This window comes from Chiloscyllium punctatum, chromosome 50 (assembly GCF_047496795.1).
Source record: "Chiloscyllium punctatum isolate Juve2018m chromosome 50, sChiPun1.3, whole genome shotgun sequence".
Lineage (NCBI taxonomy): Eukaryota > Metazoa > Chordata > Chondrichthyes > Orectolobiformes > Hemiscylliidae > Chiloscyllium > Chiloscyllium punctatum.
Window position 1 is genome coordinate 6,979,238 of NC_092788.1, and position 27,595 is coordinate 7,006,832.

Here is a 27,595-nt window from a genome sequence, read left to right on the forward strand (position 1 = left end):
CCCTGTGAAAGGTTGATTGAGGTACCCTATTCACAGGTCAAGGGATGGTTGGAAAATGCAAGGCCATCAAAACGTGGTTTCAGAGAGTCCAGAGCCAACGTGTTCCTATTAGTGAGATGGGCAAGGTTGGTGGGTGCAGGGAGTGCTGGATGGCTAGATATATTGATGTTATGGTCAAGGTAAGGAAGGAGGCATATGTCAGGTAAACAGAGCTGAGATTAAGTGAATCCCGAGAGGAGTATAAGGGCAATAAGGGTATAGTCAGCAGGGAATTCGGGCCAGAAAAATGTGGACATGAGATGGCTTTAGAAATAGGGTTAACGAGGCATTGAAGAAATTCTACAAATCCTTTAATGGTAAAAGATTAACTAGGGGGATAACAGGGCCCCTTAAAGATCAGTAAGACTACCTATGTGTGGAACCACCCGAGATTGGAGGGATATGACACAAAAATTTCTCCTCAGTATTTAATAAGGAGGAGGTTACAAGAGCGAGAGAATGAATAAATATACAGTGAAACATTGAAAGAAGTCTATATTACAAGGAGGTGTTTGACATTTTAAAACACATAAAGGTGAACTAATCCCTGGGACCTGATCAGTTGTATCCCAAATATTTGTGAGAAGCTAGGAAAGAAATTGTCAGCATTTTGCTGATATATTTGTATCATTGAGTTCCACAGGTGAGGTGTCAAAAGACTGGAGGGCTGCTAACATAGTGCCATTATTTAAAAAATAAGGGAAAAAAAACAGGTAACCATAGATCGCTGAGCCTGACGTCAATGGAGACTAAATTGTTGGAGGGGATTTTGTTGGAAAGGATGTACATGCATTTGAAAAGACAAGGACTGAAGAGGGCTTTGTACATTGGATATCACGTCTCACTGACTCGGTGTAATCTTTTGAGGAAGTGATGAAGATGATTGATGAAGACAGGCCAGTGGATGTTGTCTTTATGGAATTCAGTAAGATTACCAAAATGTTCTACATGGTAGACTGGTTAGCAAGGTTAGACTTCCTCGGATCCAGGGAGAACTCGCCATTTAGATCCGAAATTTTCTTGAATATTGGAGACAGGGCGTGACAGTGTTTATTTGTTCATTAAACATGGAGACCTGTGGCCAGTGGCGTGCCGCAAAGATCAATAGTGGGTCCACTGCCTTTTGTCACTGATACAAATCATTTACATTTGAGTTTATGAAGTATGGTCAGTAAGTTTGTAGATAATTCCAAATTTGGTGGTGTTGTCGACAGTGAATAATGATCTCTCAGACGAGAATGGGACATTTTTAGGTGAACCGAGGAGTGGCAGATAGAGTATATTTTAGTTACATGTGAGGTGTTGCATTTTGGCAAGACAAATCAAGGTAAGACTTACAGGTAGTGCCCTGTCGAAAGCTGCCAGTGAAGGAGAACTCCATAGAAATTATTGAATCTCTAGAGTTAGGAAACAGGCTTTTCGGCCCATTGAGGCCACACCGACCCTCTAAACAGTATCCCACTGGACAAACCCCTGCCCTATCCCTCTGAGCCTGCATTTCCCATGGCTCATCCACCTCCCCTACACATCCCTGGGTACGGTGAGCAATACAGCATGGCCAATCTACCTTATCTGTATATCCTTACACTGTCGGAGTAAAACATAACACCCCGAGGAAACTCACACAGACACGGGGAGAATGTACAAACTCCACACAGGCAGTCATTCAAGGATGGAATTAAACCCAGGTCGCTGCCCTGTGAGGCAGCAAAGTTAGACTAGTGGTACAGGTTCTCCGTTCCTTGACAGTGCTGTCACAGGTCGGCAGCGCAGTGATGAAGGCATTTGGTGATCTTCCCTTTATTGGTGCGTGCTTTGAGTCGAAGCATTTGCATGACATGTTAAATCTGTACAGGACATTGGTTTGGCCACTTTTGTAATATTGCTTTTAATTCTAGTCTCCCTGTTATCAGAAAGGCGTTGTCAAACCTGAAAGGGTGCAGAAGAGATTTAAAAGAATGTTGCAGGTGTTGGAGGGTGAGAGTTACAGGGAGAGTTTGAATAGGGTGGGGCTATTTTCAAGTGTTGAGGCTGAGGGGGGTCCTTAAAGGGGTTTATAAAATCATGAGGGGCATAGATAAGGTAAACAGTCAATGTCTTTTCCCAGGATAGACGAGTCCAAAATTAGAAGACAAAGGTTTAAGGTGAGAGGAGAAAAATTTAAAAAGGGACATGATGGACAACATTTTCACACAGAGACCGCTGTGTGTATGGATTGAACAGACAAAAGAGGTGGTGGAGGCAGGTACAGTTACACCATTTAAAAGACATTTGGATGGATATATGCATGGGAAGTGTTTAGAGGGAGATGGGCCAATTGCTGGCAAGGGGGATGAGATTACTTTAGGATATTTGGCGGTATGGATGACCAGACCGAACGATCTTTTTCCTTGCTGTACATCTCTGAGAGTCTATTGACTCTTCAGTGTATAACACGGGAACAGGAGGAGGCCATTCAGCTTCTGAATTTTGCCAGTCGGCTTCTTTGCTCAATTACTGAGAGTCAAATACAAAAATACATCATTCAGAATTTGATGGTGTTTTACAGAAACAGGGGAAAGGCCTTTAGTCAAGAAAAAAGCTGTAAAGAATGTGAAGAGGCCATTCAGTCCCTCACCTCCATTCCACAGGATCAGCAGGTAAGCACAGAGCTATTGGAGCCTGTTACTCAGGAGCAGGAGGAGGACATCTACTTTCACAAACTTGGGATCAGGAGGCAGTCATTCAACTGTTCGAGACTTGGACACAGGAACAGGAGCCAGTTATTCAACTGCTCAAAACTGGGGCACAGGGAAATCTGGAGGCTAGTGAGGCCCAAGGATCCTGTTACGCAGGAACAGGAGAAGGTGATTCACTCCCCACCAGTATGGGACACTGGGAGAGAAGGGGGGTTTTCTTGGAACAAACGGAAATATATGATACATTGCATCTGTGGTCCTTTCAATCCTGCCCCACCATTCACGAAGACCACAGCTGATCTGATGGTGATTCCCTCATTCCATTTTACAGAGTTGCCCCTCTCTGCAGCCTCTGCTCCATTTGTTGGTCATGTTGCAGACTCAGATGCTGTAACAACAGTTACCATGACTCATCTAGAGGGATGGGTATTACCAGATGAGTCACGATTTGAAGAGTCCAATTAAAAGAATTAAAACACAAAATAAAGACATAGACAGATGTTTAGTTCTCTCACATTCGCAATCTAACTCACCTAACCAGCCCATCCATTACATATTCATGATGGACCACTGTATAGATCCGGCTAGTGTACTGCTGAATGCAACCCAGCTATGTCCAGAGAGAAACTACATGCAGCCCACACCAATGCTGGATCTATAATCCTGGGCTAAATGTCCAGCATGGGTAGCTGTGCAGTCCGCACTGGTTCATTCATATATAAACCAAGGCTGTTGCATTGTTCGGTAACACCGTGTTAGATCGCAGCCCAGTGTGGGGAAACTTGCAGCCAATTTTGGAACTGATAGGATGTGCAGCTCCCATCCATTTACAGCTCCATATCTCCACTGTGCCTTGACAAGGGATGCTGCAAATGTGAAAGCCACTGCAAGGAAGTGATATAAATTGAAACAATTTAAATACCATTAGTTCTGATTAAGGCGCGTATCACTCTAGTATTTGAAGATGAAATAACTGAGATAATATCCAATGCTTTTTGACAATGCTACATAAATGTTGTCATTTTATCTAAGAATAACAGACTAATAAGTGTTCACTTTGTCTGAGAGGGCTCAATGTCTAGCCGTATTGATGCCGAGTCCTCAGCGGCACAGGCACTAACATAGGATGATAAAAGAGCTTAATTGATTGCTTTTAATCAGGGAGATTTACCCCCCACAATCTGTGGGGCAGTTGCAATTTTGTTAACTTGATAAAGAATCGCTTATGGTACCAAATAAAAGAGCTAAACTCGCCATTATGTTTTCTAAATATCTGTGTGGGAAACATCAAAGAAAGCATTCGCACGGGGTATAGGAAATGAGGAAGGGCATTCATTTTAATAAGAGCTATCCGAACTAGCCAGGATATTGGAAGTGCCTCCCATCTTTGAAGGTCTTGTTTAATTTTGTCAAACAAATGGACACAGTTCACGTTAAATAAATGATCAAAGACAGATGTAATGAATATACTGAAATAGGGAAACCACCCCCGTGACCACTTTAAAGGAAACCAGGATTTGCCCTCAGTATCAGGTATTTCCCTAAGACCTCCCATAAGCATGGCCTCCAACTTTGTAAAATTAATCTTATCACTCAGAAAGGCAACAAGTGAATTAATGCATTGCATCACATGACCTACCGAAATTGCGGGATTTGACAAGAACATAAGACCCTTATCAGCATACAATGTAATCTTACGTGACTTCTATCCCACTTCTGAGGCAGATATGTTGGCATCCCTACGGATGGCCTCCGCCAGTGGTTCAATCACCAACGTAAACAAGAATGGTGAAAGGTGTCAGCCTTGTCGGCTGCCTGGAGAAATATGAATATTACTGGTTGGCCACACCATTAGTGAGAACCGCAGCCAGAGAATCGCGGTAAAGGACCCTCACCCACTTGATAAAACCTTTGCATCGACCAAACCGTTCTAATGTACAGAAGAGATCCGGCCACTCAACCCAATCAAATGTCTTCTCTCATCTAAACAGATATTTAATCCCTGGACAGATTGTTGTTGAGACTTTTGGATCATATTGAATAACCTCTTCACATTGTAGGAAGATCTGTGGCCCTTTTTCAAGGCTGTTTGGTCCCCTTTGGCAATGAAAGGCAGCAAAGTTTCCAGCCTAAATGCACGAGTCTCAGGCAGGATTTTGAAATCAACATTTAAAAGTGAGATTAGCGTGTAAGAAGCACAATCCTCCTGGGTCTCCTTTCTTCATCATCAGAGAGATATGAGCCTCTCTTAAGGATGGAGGGAGGGGTCCTGACTGTATGAGTGATGGAACACGTTAAACATCAGCCCTGACAATAGGTTTATAAATTATTTATAAAATTCACTAGGAAATCCGTCAGGAACGTGCGCCTTTACATTCTGAAGCTGCTTCACACCCTCCTGCGCTGACAATGGTGCATTAAGGCACAACACCTATTCAGGGGTTACTCCTGGAAGACCCAGGTTCTTGAAAAATGACTCAATCTTAATCCATCTATCCTCAAAATGTTCAGTCTGAAATAATTTGGTGAAAAATCTCGGAAATGAGACGTTAATCTTTTTGGAATTGAAGATAAGGATCCCAATACCTTCCCTAATTGAGGTAATGGCTTAAGAGGGGCGCTCGTTTTCCTGCCAAGATAGAATAAATACCTGCCTGGTTTATCACCATGTTCAAACAGCCTTTGTTTTGCAAAAGTAAGTTCCTTCTTGGCTGTCTGTGTGAGCGTGAAATTCACTGTAGACCGAAGCGTTGTGATCCTCTGCAGCTTAGCCACTGAGGGACAATCACAGTATGCACTCTCGGCTGCCCTCAGCTTTGCCTCAAACCAGCGTTCCTGCTTCCCCTTCTGCTACATCATAAAGAATAATTATTCCCTTGGCATAAGCCTTTGCAATTTACCATAGAGTGGATGAGTTACTGGTTGAATCTGAATTAATGGCTAAGAAAGATCTGAATTCTTTGCAGTGGTCAGCACAGTGGTTCAATGGTTAGTACTGCTGCTTCACAGCGCCAGAGACCTAGGTTCAATTCTTGTGTCAGGTGACTGCCTGTGTGGAGTTTACACATTCTCCCTGTGTCTGCGTGGGTTTCCTCCCACAGTGCAAAAATGTGCAGGTTAGGTAAATTGCCAGCAGTGTTAGGTGTAGGGGTCAATGTCAGGGAAGTGGGTTGGTTTGGGCTTTTTGGGCCGAAGGGCCTGTTTCTACACTGTAAGTAAACTAATCTAACTACTCAATTAACCAACTAGCCTTAAGAATAAAGGGATCCATTCGCTAGTGTCTCAAATCTATTATATTGCCCTTAATCTTAATCAATAAGTATACTGCTTCATGGTCAGAAATGGTAATATTCCCAATTGTGCAGGATGCCACCGAATCTATGATTGTTGCAGGAATGGGGAAGATATCAACCCTCTTGTGGCATTTATGCCGGTTAAAGAAGAAAATAAAATCCTTACTTGTGATGTGGATCTGCCTCCAGATATCCACCAGCTCTCTTTCTGCACACAAATCCACTAATTGCTTACATTATAACGGGGGTATTTGGGCACCTTAGGACATTCTGTCCACCGTGGGGTCCATAAGACTTTTGAAAACTTCTACAATAATGTGCCACAATGCAAGATAACTGAATTTGGAAAATGCATCTACCAGGAATTTAAGAGGGTGCACCGGGATTGGGGGGGGGGGGCAATAAACATTCAAAATACTATATTCTTTACTATAGTTCAAGGCTTTGGGTATTATGAACCGCCTGTGAGTGTCAAATACAATCTATTAGGTTAAATGGAAGATTCCTTTTATCCATTATGGCTTCTCTCCTCCTCGTAATATTAAAAGAGGAGAAATAAACCCGATCAAGCCCGACCTGCTGTAATGCCAAATGTTCCTTGTCATCAAGGTGCATCTCCTGCAGTAGGACAACGTCCACCCTCTCTTTTTTAGACTAGAAAGAAAATTTTTCCTCTTTTCTGGCCAATGGCTCACCTTAATGCTCCAGGTAGACTATTTAAGCACATCATTACCCAGAACACATTATAGCAACATTTGAACTGGAGAGAGGAAGAACTTGAATTACTGATCATTAATAAACAAAGTCTCATAGAGCTTAAAAACTACACAAACTAAAAGTACTACAACTGCCAACTCTCAGAACTTTCAAAAACTAAGCATTTTAAGTAAATGGCTGGGATGGAGTGGGTTAGGGAACCCCTTTGCCCGTACTGTGATGCAGAGCCCAACAAAGCAGACCTTCCAGATCACCACCATCTTGGATTTCCCCTTTACATTTTATTGATATTATCATTTCATTTTGCATTATATTCCTGGATGTGCTGGAGCAGTGCCTCAAACATATTCAATATCTCTGCCTCCAATGCTCTGCAAGGAAGAGAGTTCCAAATACTCTCACCACTGAGAAAACAAAAAATAACTTCATCTGTGTGAGAGATTATTTTTGTCTCCTTACCTGAGAAAGGATATAATTAAATTGGAAGCAGTTAGATGTTTCACTTCATGTATTCCAGGAATGAATGTATTATATTATGAAAGCTTTAACAGGTTACTCTTGAAACGAGAGGTGATCTTATTGAAACATACAAAACCAACAGAACAGTGATCAGATAGATACCCACTGGGTGTTTGTATATTCCAAACTTCTTGTTGTTTTTATAGAATCTCTACAGTGTGGAGGCAGGACATTCCGTCCATCAAGAGCACATTGACCCTTCGGAACAGTATCCCCTCCGGACCTGCCCCCCTAATCTATCCATGTAACCCTGCATTTCCCATCACTAACCTATCTAACCTACACATCCCTGGGCACTATGGGCAATTTAGCATGGACAATCCGCTCTAAGCTGCATATCTATGGACAATGGGAGGAAACTAGAACACTGGGAGGAAATCCACACAGACATGGGGAGAATGTTCAAAATCAACATAGAGGGTTGCCCGAGGTTGGAACTGAACGCAGCTACTTGTTAACGGGAGGTATCAGTGCTAACCACAGATCCACCATGCGCATCCGTTAGTTCTATTAGTTACTTGTGGCTAACTAAAGAAATCTGCCTGACTTGTTCCTGTCACTGAACCTGACTCAATCTGAGAACTTTCTCATCGGCCATATCACCAACCTGGTTACATTTAAAATTTGGTGTCAGCAGTGGAGGAATGGGACGAGAAAAGGAAACAGTGACACCATCCAACCTTCGTCAGAGCAGGAATTAGGATAAATCCACAAAGTGGGATTTCAGTCAAGTGGGAATTCTCTTTCCCAGAAGTTTGGAGTGGCTTGACCTTCATATTACATCGAAGCTGGTTTTGTCTGATTTTCCATGGACAGGTAAATCAGGGATAATGGTACATGGAAAGAAACGTGCAGCTGGGATCGCAATGAGATGAGCCATGATCTTATTTATTGGTGAAGTAGTGTGAAAGGGCTGAATGACCCACTTGTGTCCTCAGCCCTATGTTCTGATGTTCCATTTAGCCCTCGGACATGTTAAACAGGGACAGATCAAGGCCACTCCGATGGTGAGGTGTAGTTTTGGAAATGTGCTTGGAAAATCCAGGCTGGATCAGGAAGTGACCACCACCCCCACCCCCCAGTCCCTGTTTCGAGGCTTCCCCTCGCTGTAACTTCTGCTCCAGATGTGGGTCATGTTGCAGACCCAGATACGCTGGGAATACAGCCACATACCCCACCTAGGGTTAAAACAACAAATCCTCTGGTCTCCCTGAATGCAACATTGTACAACACGATTTCCAGCAAAATAACCCGTTACTTTCCAAAAGCATAACATGTGAAATTAATAAATAGGAACAGGAGTAGGTCAATCAGCTCCTCAAGCTAGTCCTGTCATTTCATAAGAACATGGCCGATCTACTCCAGGGCTCAACTCCACTCTCTTGCCGATTCCTTGTATCCCTCCACACCTCTCTGGGTTAGGGGATTCCAGACATTCACTACCTTTAGAGAGAAGATATTACTCTGCATCTCAGATTGAAATCGATGTTCCTTATTCGGTATCTATGTCCTCGAGTTCGACACTTTGCTCAAGAATGGAAAAACACTTCTTAACATCTACCTTCTCCAACCCCTTCTGTGTCTTGTAGGTTTCAGCAGTATCACTCCTCATTCATTTATACCCCAATAAATTATCGCCTCACCATCTTAGAGATTCTCAATAACACAACCCTTTCTTCCCAGGAAACCGCCTCATGAACCAACCGAGTTACTTGCTGCATCATCATGCTGACTTTATGTTTCATACTCAGGAAGACTCCAATGCCTTTACTGTTCCTTTTCTGGAAGTCCTCTCCATTAAGTAACAGCCTGCCTTTTGATTCTCAGTGTCATCCTCAAACTCGGATGTATATTGCACTCAGCCCCCTCCTTCAGGCTCTCAGCATAGATTGCAAATAACTGATGCCATCAGACTGATATTTGTGGTACTCCAGGCAATAAACCTTTACCATAAAGATCCATTAATCCTGACTCTTTGATTTCTGTGTTAAACAATCATCATCCCATGTTAATAAAGTATCCGACGTGCTGGACCTTCTTTTTTGTGTAAGAACTTTTGTTTTGTAATACCTTGTGGAAAATCTCTGGAAAGCCTGGTGTCCACCAGATCCCCTTTATCGAGTCCGTTGTTACATTTTCAGGCAACTCCAGAAATACTTTGCGTGATTTTACAGGGCAAAATATCATTTCCCTTTCACAAACCCACCCTGACTCTGCATGAAGCTTTTCTAAATGTCCATGCTTGCCAGGTTTTCCAAATTATACTAGCCCGATCTGTTTTCATTAGGTCCACATGCCTCTAAATGTTTCCCATTCATATGTTTGTCCAAATGAGTTTTAAATGTTGGAGCTGTCCTTACATCTCCCACTCTTCCTCTGGAAGCTCATTTCATACCCACACCGCCCTCTGTGGAAAAAAGCTGCCCTTTAGTCCCTTTTAAATCTATCCTCTTTCACCTTAAACCTATTCCCTCTACGTTTGGATTCCCCTACCCTTTGGAAAAGACCTTGGCTATTCACCCTATCCATACGTCTCATGATTTTATAAGTTTCTATAATGTCATTCCTCAACATCCTACACACCATCTGATGCTAACTTCAAGAACAAGCGTTTAAAGATAAGCACTGCAAAATTAATCACTATTAAAAATGACAGGTAACGAACACTCGGCACAAAAGTCAAACTGTGATTTGTTTTTCTCCATATTACAATACTAAGGCAGCATGAAACGCTTACTAGTGCCAATAAGAACTCAAGCACTTGAATTACTTTATCTAAAGGGGGTGATAATCACAACAGTGAAAACATATCTGTGGCCAGATGTATATAGCACATGGTCAACATTCTCCCTCCTGGCCTCCGCATAGCTTTGTGTGGTTGTATCTTTTTTATCTTGCATTCAATAGAGAGAACCCCTTTCCCCCATTCACATCTTAAATTCGACCCGTTATACAGAATCTTTCCTTTCACCACTGCTAAAAGCCTGTTTTTCTTTTGCCACACCCACTTTTCCCTGCCACCCATCCTCTACATCTGGCAAGGGACTAAAAGACCATTTTGCAATTGTATTCAGTTTTGAAGAATTGTCACACTGGACTGGAAACGTTAACTCTGCTTCTCTTTCTCTGCAGATGTTGACAGACCTTCTGAGTTTCTCCAGAAATGAATAGGCGCAGAACAATTTTTCAATCAAATAAATAATTATGGATACTGGAAATAAAAATAAAAAGCCTTTATAGAAGGTTCACTGGACCTGCAAGTTTAACTCTGCATTCAGTCCAGAAAATTCTTCAACATCTTTCGGAATTTCTTCAGCAATTTCTGTTTTTGAACAATTTCCAACGACATATTGTCAAAGATGCCCAAACATCCTGTCCAACATGGAGCGTTGTACACTGGGAACTGAACAGTAATGCATGGTGACAAGTTCCTTAACTCTGAAACTGGATAAGGCTGACATCACTGATACTGCAGAGCTCTGATTCATAGTCAGGAAAAAAACCCAGAAGGAAACACATTCACTTCAAATACAGAAGATGGCATTACTGAAAGGGAAAGATTCAGATTATTACCTTAAATGGATATTGTTTATGTAACAAATTGGAGACGTGACACCAAGGACAGACTTCCAGCAGAATGAGAAAATGAAAATGGAAGTATTTCCGCATCAGAAACCAGAGTAGGTCACTGAGTACAGGGCTGATGGGTGAATGGGTCTCGGTGTGAACTGGGGGGCAGTCAGTAGAATTGAACTGTAGATATTGCAGCTAAAACTTGGTTATCATCTGATGCTGTAGATTTCAATGACAATCTGTAACCTTTCCCCCAGGATAGTCCATCCATCTACCATTACCATCAAGCCGATCCATGGGTCAGTGGCGAGTGTGGGTGAACATGGTCGGGTCGGAATCATATGCACCTAAACCTGATGACAATCCATTAAAGCTACCGCACTTGACTGGTTACAGTATGAACAGCAGGACTAACATCTGATACAGAGAGAGAGATGATCCCAAGACTAACAAATCAGATATAAGCTTTGTTGTACTGTCAAATCCATGCATAAAAGTCGATGGACCGTTAAACAACTTACTGGAGGAGAGGACTCCACAGATATCCCCATCCCAAATAATGGAACAGCCCTGTGCATCAGTGTAAAAGATGCAGTATCTGCGCCATCCTCAGCCAGAAGTGTTGTGTCGATTACCCACCTCACCCTCAATATCATACCCTCAGAAGCACAGATGCCCATCTTAACCAATTCAATTCACTGCACATGACATGAAGCAACAGCTGGACACTGTAGATATGACAAAGGCATTTGGCCCTGACACCATTCCTGCAATAGGACTGAGGACTTTTGCTACACAACAAGCCGTGTACCTGAGGAACCTGTTTCATTCCAGCTCCAACTCTGACAACTCCCTGGCAATGTGGGTAATTACTCAACTATGTCCCATCCCCTAAGAAGGGAATAATTACAATCAGAACAATTGCCATGACCAAAGTCCCATCACGATAGTCAAATTGGTTGGGGTTATTTTTGATAGAGCTGTTAAACAGCACAGAAATAATCGGTTCAGTGTGGTTTCCGATAGGCCCCCATGTGGAGATGGTGCTGTTGTGGAATTGTCATTGGATTGCTAATCCAGACCAGGATAATTCTCTGGCAACTGGTGCAAGTTAAAAACAATTAATCTGGCGTCAGTAATATTGATCTTGTGTTCAATGTCGATTATAGATGTCGATCTCCTTCCCCAGTGTACTTTCAGGAAGTGAATCCCCCGTGCTTTCCTGTCTGGCCTAAAAGTGACTCCAGACACACAGACATGTGATACACTCTTCAATTGTCTCTGAAACAGGCAAGCAAGGCACTCAATTGTATCAAACTGCTCCGAGGTCTTAAAGGATAAACCCGGAGAGAACAGCCGTCAACAGCCTCGTTATCAGAAAAGGGAATGGGAAACACAATCCTGTTGACCTTGCAGAGACCTCCTTCCTAACAGCTGAGAGCTTGTGACAACATTTACAGAGCTTTCCCACACACTGCACAGAAGCATCAGGAAAGGAATACGTCATACAACTCATTGAGCTTTCCCTATTCTCGTTAATGGCCGAACATCTCCTCAATGCAGTTTTCCCCATACAATATACATATCCCTTAATATGTTTAAACATTGTGAACCATAAAATGAGAACTGCTGTAGTCCATTCAGCCCACCAGTTTTGCGCCTCCATTCTATGTACAGGCAGTTCACCAATAACACGTGTTGATTAAATACAATTCGGCTGCAATGCAATTCATGAACCTTTTTCTATAAAGTGAACTGGCGTTCACTGTGACGCGATTCCTTGTCGGGCACCAGCTGAACAGCAAACCCAGCCTCAGAAACCCTCTGTCTACAAAAGGTACAATCAATGTGTTCAGCTAAAACAGGTATGCAATTGGCTCTTCAGGCCTTGAAACTGAGCCTGAAACTGGGAATTGTAGTCTATATTTCGAAAGAACTTTATTTCAAACAGTGGGGAGAATCTTGGGGAAAACTGGAATTCGGCATCGGCATCACATGGTCAGTCAGCCCCCGCACGCTTTCTGGTGAAGATTGTGGTGAAAGGTACAGTGCACCAGTGAGTGACTGTAGTGTGAAAGCGTTACATTTACAGCACTGTTCCATTACAACATGAAATTTAAAGATTTATTTAGACTGTCCTATTGTGTGTTAGACCAAATTTAATTTTTGGTTTTTACTGATATTTTTGGGAGTTCGCCACTTACCCTCTTTTTTCCATAGACCCCATTATTAATATTGCACGATTTTCTACAACACAGTATTGTACAGGAACACAGTTATTGTGTTATTGGAGAACAACCTGGAATGATAGCTGATTTTCTATCTTCACACCATACTCCTGCTCTCTCCCTATCCCTTTAGTTTCCAGAAATCCTTATTTATATTCAGCCCCTTGATTTCCACAGCCTGATCTGGGAGAGAGTACCCCTGGTTCGCCACTCTCTGAGTGCAGGCATTTATTCTCATCTCAATGCAAAGTGGCCTGTCTGTACCTAATATTGTGGCCCCTTGGTTTAGACGTTCCAGCCAGGCGATTTACTGATCGGCTTCTAATCTGTCTCGCCCTGTCAGAGTGTTATATATTTCACTGTGATTTTCACTCATTTTCCTAAAGCCCATTGAATACAGGTCCAGTCGCCCCAAACTCTGCTCCCACAAGAAGTCTGTCATCCCAGAGATCAGTCTGGTCATCCTTTGCTGCTCTCCCTCAATGTCAGGTTTGTCGTCTGTTCGGAAAAGAGACCAAAACTGCACACAATACTGCACAATGTTAGAGATGGGGTCTCACCAAGGCCCTGTACAGCTGCATAAGATACACTTACTCCTGTACTCAAATCCCCTGAAATGAAGGTGAATACAGCAGTTATCTTCCTTCCTGCTTTCTACTCCTGCAATATTGCTTTCAGTGACTGGTGTACAGGGAAATCCAGATTCCTTTCAAAGTTCCAGTTCTCCACTTGCTGGGCCTATATACAATTGTCAGCGTGCCAATGCCATTCCCATATTGACCTCTGGCTTCAGAACTCACTGCCCTACATGGACTCGGAGGGCTACGCAGAAATAAACAAAAAGGCAGCTTAAGTTCATTCACAGAGCAACATTTTTCAAACACTCATTTTTGAAATGGGAGGCTGCCATTCTATTGTTCCCATCAAAGTACACAATATCTCATCTCCCCATTACTCTCTATCTGCCACGTATTTGCCCAGTCTCTCGATTTGTCTCAATCACCTTGGAACTTTTTTACATCCTCCTCATCCACTCACAGGCTGACATTGTTTAGTGCTGTCAGCAGACTTGGGAATATTGCATTTGCGCCCCACACCCAAAGATATGATGTTTATTGGGAATAGCTGGAGCCCAAGACATGATCCTTACAATATCCTCCAAGCCTTCCATATAAAAATAAAACATTGTTTTATTCCTACTTACTGTTTCCTGCCAGCTCTCCCATTCTAAATCTATGACCATATATTAGCCCCAGTCCCATAGGATTCGAATTTGCACAATAGGCTTGGGGCTTTATCAAAAATCTTTCTGATAATCCACTCGCATGGCATTGATACCTCCTACATAATTTTACCATAAACCACTTTCTCAAATATGATTCCCATATCATAAATCTCTGTTGACTTTGTCTATGCCCATTAATTTCAGTCCAATACTTTCTCTAAACTGTTTAGTTGCTATTTTCATTCTATTCCCTTTTTCTCACAAGACTGAAATTCCCTAGTATTGCTTGGAAGTTTTCTTTTTTGTTTTGCTTTCTTCTGTGAAGGCATAACTAAAGTATTTGCTCCATAGTCCTGCTATTTCCCGATCCTCAATTATCTGGCATCAGACTGTAAGAAATCTGCAACCTTTTTCTCTTAATTTTGCCATTGACAAATTTCCAGAAAATATTACAAGTTCTCTATTAACAACTTTATTAAGATATTCTTCAGAAACCCATCAATTCCTACCTTAAGCTACTCAATGACTGACCTTCCACAGCCATACAATCACAGAAGCACAGACTCTATACTACCAGAAATACAGCACGGTCTGCTTTAGAAAGGAGACAGGGGAGTGGGAGTAACTGGAGAAGTGAGACAATGGTGGGTCCAATCACAAGAATGAGAGCATTCAATAAAATTATTGCCAGATCAGTTGAAATGGTTAGTCACATCAAATTGTGAATCTGCCTTACAGTACCATCCCAACACCATAAACTGGGACAAGGGACCAACCAGAATGGAGAGCTATGCACACCATGCTCGTGGACTACTCTATAAACTGTTCTACCTGCCCATTATGGGGACCATTGCAAACCTTTGCCAGTATATTGCTACTATACTTGCACTACAGAAATGTCTTGCACGGGAAGATTTGTAACCCATGCAGTGAGTGACAGTAAATGGGCTCCCACAAATGCATGGCTCTGTATCTCCACTGCTGAAATATAAGGCAAGAGATAGTGTGTGTGTGTGTGTGTGTGTGTGTGTGTGTGTGTTTGTGTGTGTGTGTGTGTTGGTGGCAGTAGATTTGTAAATTACTATTTGAGAGAGAATAGACAGAGAGGAAATCAGCTTAAATGTGAACAACTGACAGTGCTTTGTGTCATTAACAGAGGGAGACTGAGGACCGTGTCATAGACAGAGGTGACGATGTGCTTGTGAATATTAAAGTAAAGGCATTGCCAGACCCAACAACGATATAAAGCAATCCGTACAGGAATGATGGGATTTTAGTCTGCGTTTAGATACAAGCCATGGAATACCGACTCAGATTTGGTTAAGCAGCAGCAGATCATTGGCTTTATTAAGACTGTGTTTCATAGCTGAAGGTTCAAACGGCAGATGGGATGAACCAGTGAAGAATAATCTGCAGTTCTCAATAGTTAAAATTAGGAATGGTCAGGATATAGTGTCAGTAATCAGCTTGGGGCCAAAGGGATCACCGTAGTTGTGACTCATCTGATTCAGCCTCAGTTATTGGCCAGGGATGAGATGGAGTCAAAGGACGGAAATGGAGTTTGCATCCAGAACAGAAGACAGTGACTTCCAAGCTTTCAATATTTAAATAGCAAGGGCAGTGATGCAATGAATCCTGGTTCATACCAGAAAGTGAGTAGGTCAACCAACAAGGCCCAGTGCCAGAACTAAAGAAGGAGAGAAAGAATGAACAAGTTCACTGTTGTTTGACGTGGTTTGGAGCGTGAATACTTACAGAGGAGAGTAAATGAAAAGAACAGTAATACAGTCGCACATGGTTAATGCAAATAATATCGACAGTGAAACTTACCAGAGACACCAACAATAGCCAGGATAGGATGTTAAAAACATTGAATGATGTAAAGTGCATATCTGATCCGCGATGATAACGGCCACCAAGAAAGAATCCAAACATAATAGGATAACATCCTGTCCATTGTTGGAACATTCCAGTCTATTGTTCTCAGATTCTGATCCACTGTTGGAACTGTTCAGACTAATATTCTCAGTTTCTGATCTCTCCCGCTCTCTGGAGCAGTCTATCCCTGTTAGTGCTATCGGTGATGCTCCCGCCCATACCATGGGATAACATATTGAATGGAGCCCTTTTATCATGAAAAGATGGAAACCCTCCACTGGGATAATTAGAATCCTTGGAGACTGACATTAGTCACAGTCACCAAATAAACAGTTTCAGTTAACCAGTTCCTTGCATCATTTTACATAACACAATAAAAGGGAACATTTACTTGGTTTGGATGGAATGGATGAGGGTTGCTGATGGATAGACCATAAATCTTTCAATCTTTATAATCTGTCTTCCCTGTTTGTGGGAATATTGTGGGAACAGTGCACTGTTGTATACGTTTCACCCTGTTTATAAAAGGAGACAGGGATAAAATAACAGCTGCATAAAATGTTTGGTGGAGACGTTTCTAGATATCTTAGTGTTCTGCTGCTCCAAGTTTGAAATTCCCTGTTATCAAGTCCTTTCTTAACCTTGTGACATCATTCAGAGCATTGAAACTGCTGCTCAGGAACAGGGAGATACAGGAGGTAGTCACTCAACTGCTCGAGACTGGGACACAAGAACAGGAGGCAGTCACTCAACTGTTCGAGACTGGGACACAGAGACATGAGACAGTCTTTCAACTGTTCGAGACTGGGACACAGAGACATGAGTCAGTCTTTCAACTGTTCGAGACTGGGACACAGGGACAGGAGGTAGACACTTAACTGCTCGATACCAGAACACAGGAACAGGAGGCAGTCACTCAATTGTTCGAGACTGGGATACAGGGAAACCTGGAGGCTAGTGAGGCCCCAGATTTCAGTTCCCCAGGAACAGGAGGAGGTGACTCACTACCCACCAGTCTAGGACACTGGGAGAAAAGGGAAATTGGCTTGTTACTAACAGGAATATCTGAATAAGTTGCATAAGCGAGCCATTCAATCCTGCTCCAACGTTTTTCAAAACTATGGCTGATCTGTTTGTGATTCCCTCATCCCATTTTACAGAGATTCCCCTCTCTGCAGCCTCTGCTCTATTTGTTGGTCATGTTGCAGATCCAGATACTGTAACTACAGTCACCATGCTTCATCCAGAGTTGGGTCACCAAAGCCTCTGGTCTTCCTGAATTTCCACAGCAGTTTAAAACACAGCGTCCAGAAAACAATCCCCAGCATTTCCACGAACGTACAAAAACTAGAGTTAAGTCAAATGTCAGTCAAAGGCAAATGAGAAGCCTGGTCTGAATCACTAACAGTTGTGAGGATTCCTCATGTTACTGAGCACATGAGCAGCAGAGAGTGATCAACACAGGCGTTCAACAAATAGGAACAGAGCAAGTTACAAAGGTGTGCCTCGAAACTGTTAAAACCCCATTATCCAACATGGAGCACAGGGCAGGACACTGGGAAGTCAAAGAAAACGCAAGCAATGCTTTTTTGAACACTGTTTCTAAGCTTCTTAGTGTTGGAAGCTGATGCTCTTGAGTGAGCAACATTCAAGGGCAGGAAAAGATATAGGACAGTTATTCACATTGAAACTGGACAATTAAAACTAGATGGTGGGGAAGCAATTTAAACACCAACAAATGGGAGGGATTTGGGAAACAGACAGAGGGAGAGAGACTCTGAGCCAGTGTTATGGAAGGATGTGTTTTCAGGTTTCAGAATGCTGTAATGAAGACATTTCGATCATATCTAGCAACATAGGTTAGTATGTCCGGGAATGATGAATTAATACGATATTGGTGCAAGGTCAGATAGAGTCAGAGTCTCGGAGATGTACAGCACATATTAAGACGCTTCAGACTAACTCGTCCATGCTGATGGGATACCCCAAATTAACCTAATCGCATTTGGCCAATGTCGATGTAAACCCTTCCTCTTCACGTACCCGTCCAAATATCATTTAGACGTTATAATTGTAAAACTCCTCCACCACCTCCTCTGGCAGCTCATTCCACACATGCACCACCCTCTGTGGGAAAAAGTTGCTCCTTAGGTCATTTTTAAATCTTTTCCCTCTCATCGGAAATCGATGCTCTCTAGTTTTGGGGAAAAAGACCTTGGCTATGAACACTATACATGCCCCTCACATTACGGGAATAAAATAACCCAATCATCAAAGTTTGTGAGAACCCAATTTACTTGCACTCTCCCTATAGCTCCAATCCTGGCAACATCCTTGTAAATCTTTACTGACTCCCTTCAAGTTTCACAATATATTTCCAAAAGGAAGGAGACCAGAATTGAATGCAGTACTCCAGGAGTAGCCAAAGTAATGTGCTGTACAGCAGCAACATGACCACCCAATTCATATAGTCAAAGCACTGGCCAATAAAGGCAAGCATACCAAATGCCTTCTTCACTATTCGACCTAACTGCAACTCTACTTTCAAGAAACTATGAACCTACATTCCAATGTCTCTTTGTTCAGCAACACTCCCCAGAACGCTAGCATGAAGTGTACATGTCCTGCCCTGATTTGCATTTCCAAAATGCAGCACCTCCCGTTTATCTAGATTAAAAACCACCTTCCCATTGTCAGCCCATCTGCCCATCTGATCAAGATTCCATTGTACTCTGAGGTAAACCTTCTTTGCTGTCCACTGCACCATCATTTTTGGTTTCATCTGCAAACTTAGCAACTATTGCTGTAATGATCACATCCAAATGATTTATGTGAATAGTGAAAAGCAGTGGAGCCAGCACTAACACTTGTAGCACACCAATGGTCACAACCCTCCTGTTCGAAAATCAATCCTTCACCACCACCCTCTGTCTCCTGCCTTCGGGCTAATTCTGTATACCTATAGCTAGTTCTCCCTGTATTCCATATGAACTAAACTTGTTTACCAATCTACCATGCAGGAAGTTGGCAAATGCCTTACTGAAGTCCATATCAACAATGTACACCGCTGCCTCAATGAATCCTCTTAGTCACTTCTTCAAACATACTCAGTCAATTTAGTGAGATACAACTTTCCATGCTTCGAGCCATGATACCTATCACTTATCAGTCCTTGCTTTTCAAAATCCATGCAAACCTTGTGCCTCATAATCCTTATCAACAGCTTGCTCCACGGAAGTGTGGCTCACTAGCTTTTCCTTATCATCCTTCAAAATGTTGTCAGTAATCGCACCAAGTTCACAAGCTAAGTTACGGTACCTCATCTGTGACAATTCACGATACAAATATCGCAGCAAGGGGCCCAGCAATCACTTCACTCGCTTCCCACAGAGTTCTCGGGTCCATCTGATCAGGTGCTGAAGGTTTTCCCACCTTAACGGTTTACGAACTCCAGCATCTCCTTCTCTGTAATACAGGCACTTTTCAACATGTCACGGTTTATTTCCAAAGTTCTTTAGCTTCCATATCCTTCTGCACAGTCAATACTGACGCATGATGCTTGTTCAGTATCGTCTCCATCTCCTGCGGTTTTGCACATCGGCAACCTTTCTGATCTTTAAGTGGCCCAAATCTCTCCTGAGCTATTCTTTTGTCCTTAATGTATGTGTAGAGTCCCTTTGGATTCTCCTTAACCCTACTTGCCAGAACTATTTCATGTCCCCTTTATGGCCTCCGGATTTCCCTCTTATGTATACTCCTACTGGCTTTAGTCCCTTCTCAATAGTCACTTTGAAACTGGAATTAAGAGCCAAATGACGATGATGAATCCATTTTCGATTTTTGGAAAAACCCATCAGGTTTGCTGATGGCCTTGAAGGAAGCAAACTGCCTGAGTTACATGTGACTCCAGACCGACAACAATGTGTGTGACTCATAACTGGATTAGTGGTGCTGGAAGAGCACTGCAGTTCAGGCAGCATCCGAGGAGCAGTAAAATCGACGTTTCGGGCAAAGGCTCTTCATCAGGAATAAAGGCAGAGAGCCTGAAGCGTGGAGAGATAAGCTAGAGGAAGGTGGGGGTGGGGAGAAAGTAGCATAGAGTACAATAGGTGAATGGGGGAGGGGATGAAGGTGATAGGTCGGGGGCGGGGGGAGGGTGAAGTGGATAGGTGGAAAAGAAGATAGGCAGGTAGGATAACTCAGGACAAGTCACGGTGACAGTGCTGAGCTGGAAGTTTGGAACTGGGGTGAGGTGAGGGAAGGGGAAATGAGGAAATTGTTGAAGTCCACATTGATTCCCTGGGCTTGAAGTGTTCCGAGGCGGAAGATGAGGCTTTCTTCCTCCAGGCGTCTGGTGATGAGGGAGCGGCGGTGAAGGAGGCCCAGGATCTCCATGTTTTCGACAGAGTGGGAGGGAGAGTTGAAATGTGACTCGCAACTGCCCGCTGGGCAATTAGTAATGGGTAATGAATGCAGGTCCAACCAGTGATACCCTCAACCGTGAATGAGTACTGAAAAAAACCTTGAGTCCTACTCTCCCTACCTGACATTGCTTCCCTCTTATCCATGACCAGACACTCAATTTCTCCCGTCCTCCAGCATTCCTTACACCTACCAGCTTTACCCTTCACCCTAACAGGACCAGACTGTCTCTGTGATTTTAACATCTCCTTTTTGAAGGCTTCCCTCTTCTCAGCTGGCCCCGTAACTGCGAATATCTGTTCCAATCCAGTTTGGAAGTTCTTGCTAATATCATCAAAATTGGCATTCCTCCAAGTTAGAGCGTTACCTTTTGGACCCAGTTCATCCTCTTCCATCTCTATTTTAAAACTAATAGAATTATGATTATGTGTCTCAAAGTGCTTCCCCACTGATAGCTCAGTCTCCTGCCCTGCCATATTTCCCAAGGGGAAGGTGACGTTGAGCTCCTTCTCTGTGATGGAGAGCATTGGTCAAGCAGCTGCAGCGTTTTAACTGGGATTGGGGTCAACATTGTCTTCGTCTCATTGGGCTGGATCAAACAATAATTGATCTCAGTGCCATTTTCATTGAGTGTGACAGAGGGATTGTCTGCACAAGGTCGAGTTAATTTCCTGGTGCTACCTTATCGAACTCACCTCATTAACTACCTACCCCATCCCATGGTGCCCCTCTCATTCAATGCCAGCCCTATTCTTCCACCCATCATGGCTGGAGCTACTCACCATCGCACTGATGCCCCTGGGTATTCCGTGATCCCTGGCACTGGTGCCATCTTTAAAAGGCCAGTGGGCACACAGTTGAGCTTTTTTGATGTCGGAGCTGGTTTGTACAGTTTACCCCGAGCATGGCAGATAAGGGGCAATTACACCACAGTTTGTCGACTGGGGCATGGAGGTCCTGGTGGATGGGGTAGTACAGAGGGGGACAATTCTCTTCCCAGCAAGACCCACAGAGCATGGTCTGAGCTCCCCACCTAGTTCAGTGCAGTATCTGCGGTCTGAAGAAACGTCTAGCAATACAGGACAAGCATCAAGAACCGTCCCCGCTCTGCAAGAATAAGGGTCACCATATTCTCTCTGCTCCCTCACACTAACTGTATATCTGTTATAGCAGCGATCCAGAACAACGTTCACGCTCCACGGCTCTCACTGCTGCTTGCAGCTTCTTCCCTCTCTCTCTCTCTCTCTCTCTCTGTCTCTCTCCATTATTCCCCACACACCCCCCCCCACACACAACGATAACATTGCATGGATACAATACTGTGGACTGACTCCCTCCAGACAACTCACCGACACCAGCATTAACAGCAGGGGTATCCCTCCCACCCTCCCTCCCTCCCTCCACTTCTCCCATTCCAGGAGAAACAGCCTGGAATAGGACAGGAGATTCTGAAACATCCACGTCCCACCGACAGAGTAAGGAGCAATGTTCAGTGAAGGGCAATTCTCACTTTTAACCCACTGGCAGTTCTGTTTCCCTTGGCACAACTTAGAGGCCGTGGCCCTGATGCCATCTCCCTTTTGTGTTGAGCTGGTACAAATGGAATCCCCACGGTCTCGGTGGGCAGGAGGGTGGGCTCACAACACATTGTCACCACCACCTCCCAGGAAGGGAGCACGGAGACTCCCTCCTACACCTCCCCCTTTAAACAGCTCAGATACTGAAACTGATCTGTGAGAGTTACTGCTCTCCTCATTTGTCCTGACATCTTCAATAAACTGTTCTCATATACATCCTGGCCCCTCTGTCCCTGCACCTCCTTTATAACGGTAAAACCTGTTTTATATTGTCTTTCAATGTCCTTCCTGCTAAAGAGCACCACCTCACTGCGCTGCATTGACCCTCATCTGCCATACACCTGAACACTACACCAATTTATAACTTTCCTGTTGGAGTTCCACACCATCCACAACAAACTTCACAATTCTTTCAGGTTTGGTATCTGAAAATATTGAAATTGTCCTCCAGTCAGAATCCACCCAAAAATACTGACACACACCAGACAGAGCGAGTGAAAAATTGACACACTCTCCAGGTCTGCATTACTGTCAATGCATAGTGAGTGCCTCTATGTGTCTGTATTCGTGTGTGTATCTGTGTGGGGCGGGTCTGGCACTTTCTGTGGTGTTTAAAGTGATGTAATATCCCCCAATATGAGTACTGAGTAACGATCACTAAATGTAAAATGTCAACTTTCATTTTTGTCCAAAGATGCTTCCAGAGCTGCGGAGATTTCTGTTGTTGTCAATCTCTGTTGCACCCCCACCCCGATCCCCCACCCACCACCCCACTGTAATCGAGATGCTGAAGTGTGTAAACAATCAGGGATTCAGTCTGGGAGGGAGAGACGGAGGGCAGCAGTTCACAGCGCAATCCAACCTGAATTTTGATTGCACCAAACATACACACACACATACACACGCATACACGCGCGGGTGAACATACACAGATGCACATGCACATACTAGGTTGGTTTGGAGAGGATTGTCATTGACCTTAGGCCCTCAGAGTGGAACATGTTCATGTGGAGAAATATCTGCGCTGTTTCTGCAATGTGGAAATGGTTTTTCACTGGGTAGTATTTCCAACACACAGTCTACACATTAAAGCATATTTCCATTGCAATTATATCCAAGCAATTCCGAGTGAGCCACTTTCCAAGGCGATTAGATTAATTTTAATGCACTTTCTTTAACTTGGACTTATTAATGTTTTACTCTTACGAGTAACCTTACATGTGAGAAAGGATTGAAAAGACCTAAACCAGTCGAGAAGAGTGTGGGCTTGTATCATTTTAAAGAAAACAGGGAAAGGGAGAGGAAGGGAGAGTGGTTTTGACCCAGTTTCAGTGATTCACACCAAAAACAAGAAGAGTTCCCATTGCACAGAGGTGCAGAGGCAGAGATCCACACACTAATGCAGGAACACATGTAACAAGCTCAGAGAGATGGACATGCAAACAGAGGTTAACAGAGACATATATAGACACACAGGAATAGACAAACACGAACAGAAATATGCAGACACATACTTAGACATGCAAACACACATAGATTCATCGAGTTATACACGGTACTTGCAAACAGGCCTTTCGGCCCATACAGTCCATGCTGACCATAATCCTAAGCTAAACCAGTCCCACGTGCCTGCGCTTGGCCCAGATTTGTCCAAATGTTCTCTTATTCTTGTATATAACCAAATGCGTTTTAAGTGTTATAACTTCACCCACAATCCATCACTTCCTCAGAAAGTACATTCCCTTCACGAACCACATGCTGTGTAAAACATGAATCACCTCACAGGTCCTGATCAGGTGGATCCAATAAATTTGTAGGAATTTAAGGAAGTGATGCTGGGTCCCTTGCTGAGATGTTGTCATCATCAATAGCCACAGGTGAGATGCTGGAAGTCATGAGTTTGACTAAAGTTTTGCTATTAAACAAAATGGAAAGAAAAAGCCAAGAACTATAGATTGGGGAGCTTGAAATCAGTGGTGGGCACGGTGTTGGAGGGAATCATGAGCTATAGGATTTAAATGCATTTGGAAAGGCAAGGACTGATTAGGGATAGGCAAAAGTGAGGACTGCAGATGCTGGAGATCAGAGTCTAGATGAGAATGTTACTGGAAAAGCACAGCAGGTCAGGCAGCATCTGACGAACAGGAAAATCGATGATCTGTACAAAAGCCCTTTATATGCATAGTGAAATGGGGGTGTGCGTGGATAATCATGTCTCACTAATTTGATTTTGTTTTTGTTGAGAAGTAACGGACAGGATTGATGATGGCAGACACTGGAAGTGATCTATATGGACTTCCGTTAGGCATTTGATGTAACTCCCCATGGAGACTGGTTAGCAAGATTAGATCACATGGAATACAGGGAGAATTACCCAGTTGGATACAGAACTGGCTCAAAGGTAGAGGACAGAGTGTTGTTGTGGAGGGTTGTTTTGCAGACTGAAGGCCTGTGACCAATGGAGTGCCACGGGGATCGGTGCTGGATCCGCTACTATTCGTCACTTATATAAATGATTTCGATATGAACATAGGACAGTTAGTAGGTTTGCAGATGACACCAAAATTGGAGGTATAGTGGCCAGCAAAGAAGGTTACTTCAGATTACGACGGGACCTTAATCAGATGGGCCAATGGGCCGAGGAGTGGCAGACAGAGTTTAATTTAGATAAATGTGAGATGCTGCATATTGGAAAGGCATATCAGGGCAGAACTTATACACTTACTGGTAAAATCCTGGGACGTGTTGCTGAACAAAATGATCTCAGAGTACAGATTTATACTTCCTTGAAAGTAGATTTGCAGGTAGATAGGGTAGTGAAGAAAGTATTTGATATGTAATTGGTCAAGTGCATTGTGTATATGCGTTAGGAGACTGGACTGCGACTGTACAGCACATTGGTTCGGGTCACTTTTGGGTTACTGTATGCAATTCTGATCTCCCTGCTCTGTAGGAAGCATGTTGTCAAACTCGAAAGGGTTCAAGAAGGGTTTACACTGAGGTTACCATGATTGGAGGGTTTGAGTTACAGGGAGAGGCTGAATAGGCTGAGCCTGTTTTCCCTGGAGAATCAGAGGAGGAGGGTTGATGTTAGAGTTTGTAAAATCGTGGGTGCAACGGATAGATTGAATAGCCAAGGTCTTTTCCCTCGGTAGTGCAGTCAAAAACTAGATGGAAAAGGTTTAAGGTTGGATGGTAAAGACAAAAAAGGGCTCTAATGGGCAATATCTTCATGTAGAGGATGTTTCGTGTGTAATGAGCCTCCAGAGGAAGGTATTGAGGCTGGCACAATTACAACATTTAACAGGCATCTGGATGGACAGATGAATGGGAAGGGTTTAGATGGAAATTGACCAAATGCCGGTAAATGGGAGGAGAATAATTTTGGCTGTCTGGTTGCGTGGACACGTTGGATCAAAGGGTCTGTTACCATGCTATGCAGCTCTATGACGCCATGTCTTTTAACACACTTTCTCCTCTTATCTTAAAACAATCCCCCACTCCAGGGAAAAGACACCTACCATTCAACATTACCGATACCTCTTATGATATTCTAAACCTCTAAAAGGTTAATTCTCAGCCTCCTACGCTCCAGTAGAAAATGTCCGCGTCTGTTGAGCCTGACCTTATATGCAAACACTCCATTCCCAGCAACATCCTGATAAATTTCTTCTGAACTCTCCCGAACTTGATAATATTCTCGATATAACAGGGCGACCAGAACTGCATAAAGTCCTATAGGACATGCCTCATGAATGTCCTGTGCAACCTGAAAATACCGTCCCAACACCTGTACTCAAAGGACAGTCCACTGCTATTCGTCATTTATATAAATGATTTGGATGAGAACATAGGAGATATACCGAGTAAATTTGCAGATGGCATCAAAATTAGAGGTGTAATGAACAGTTAAGAACGTTACCACAGAGTAAAATGGAATCTTGTTCAGATGGGCCAATGGACCGAGGAGTGGCAGGTGGAGGTATATTTAGATTAATGCGAGGTGCTAAACCTTGAAAAAGCAAATCAGAGCATGACTTATATATGATAAGGTCCTGGACAGCGTTGCTGAACAAAGAGACCTTGGAGTACAGGGTCATATTTCCTTGAATGTAGAGTTGCAGTTAGATAGGATAGTGAAGTAGGTGTTTAATATGCATTCCTTTTTGTTCAAACCACTGAGTGAAAAAGTTGGGAGGTCATGTTGCGGCCGTGTAGGACATTGGTTAGGCCACTTTTGCAATATTGCGTACAATTCTAGTCTCATTCCTATCGGAAAGATGTTGTGAAACTTGGAAAGTTTTTTTAAAAATTGACAAAGATGTTGCCAGGGCTGGAGGATTTGAGCTGTAGGGAGAGCTGGAATAGGCTGGGGCTGTTTTCTCTGAATCATTAGGGGCTGAAAGGTGAATTATAGAGGTTTATGAAATCATGAGAGGCATGCATAGGCTAACTAGACAATGTTTTTTCCCCGGGGTAAGCGGGTCCACAATTAGAGGGCATAGGTTTAAGATGAGAGGGGAAAGATTTAAAAGGGACCACAGTAGCAATTTTTATGCTTAGAGGATGGTATGCGTATGGAATTAGTTGCCAGAGGCTGGTTAAGTTAAAGTATTTAAAAAGAAACATCTGGATGAGTATATAAATAGGAAGGGTTCAGACGGATATGGGCAGGGGTTGGCAAAATTGACAAGATGAGGTTAGGGTATCTGGTCGACATGGACAAGTTGTACCAGAGGATCCGTTTCCGTTCAGTACATCTCTATGACTATGTCTATACAATGAAGAACATCAAGTGAAACACTTTCATAACCATCCTGTCTACATATGAAGCAAACTTCAAAGAATTATGCCTGAAACCCCACGTTGATCTGTTCTACAACACTACCAATGGCTCATATGTGTTTTTTTTTGTTTGTTTTACCAAAGTACAATACCTCGCATTTATCAACATTACACTCCATCTGCAATTCTTTAGCCCAGTGAGTGATAATATTGGGAAGAAAGGATGGACAGTAATCAGTTACATTGTACCATTTGCTGGTTTTAGGAAGAGGGCAGTCACACGTTAGATCTGGGAAACAGTGATCGGTGTTTCAGGCCAGAAAGTAAGCTCTGTTTTTGTCTCTGGTGTTCCGTGTTGATATTTATTCAAGATCCTTCATAGTGCAGTGTGTGTCTGCAGGATTTCATTCCCTCATATTGCAGACTACAGATAATAGCCATTTAATCTGGAAATAATAGACAAGTATTTAAAGATGTTCATAGTTTATCTCGAAGGCAGAGCTCATAAACTCGACATCCTACAGTTGAGGCAAGTACCTTGCGTTTTTTAAGAACGTTATTATTTTAACTGGGTAATTCAGTACAGTGAACCAGATTTCAATAAATCCATACCGATCTGGAAGCTGGCATTTAAAGTTAAAAATTTGGGCATGGTTTAGAT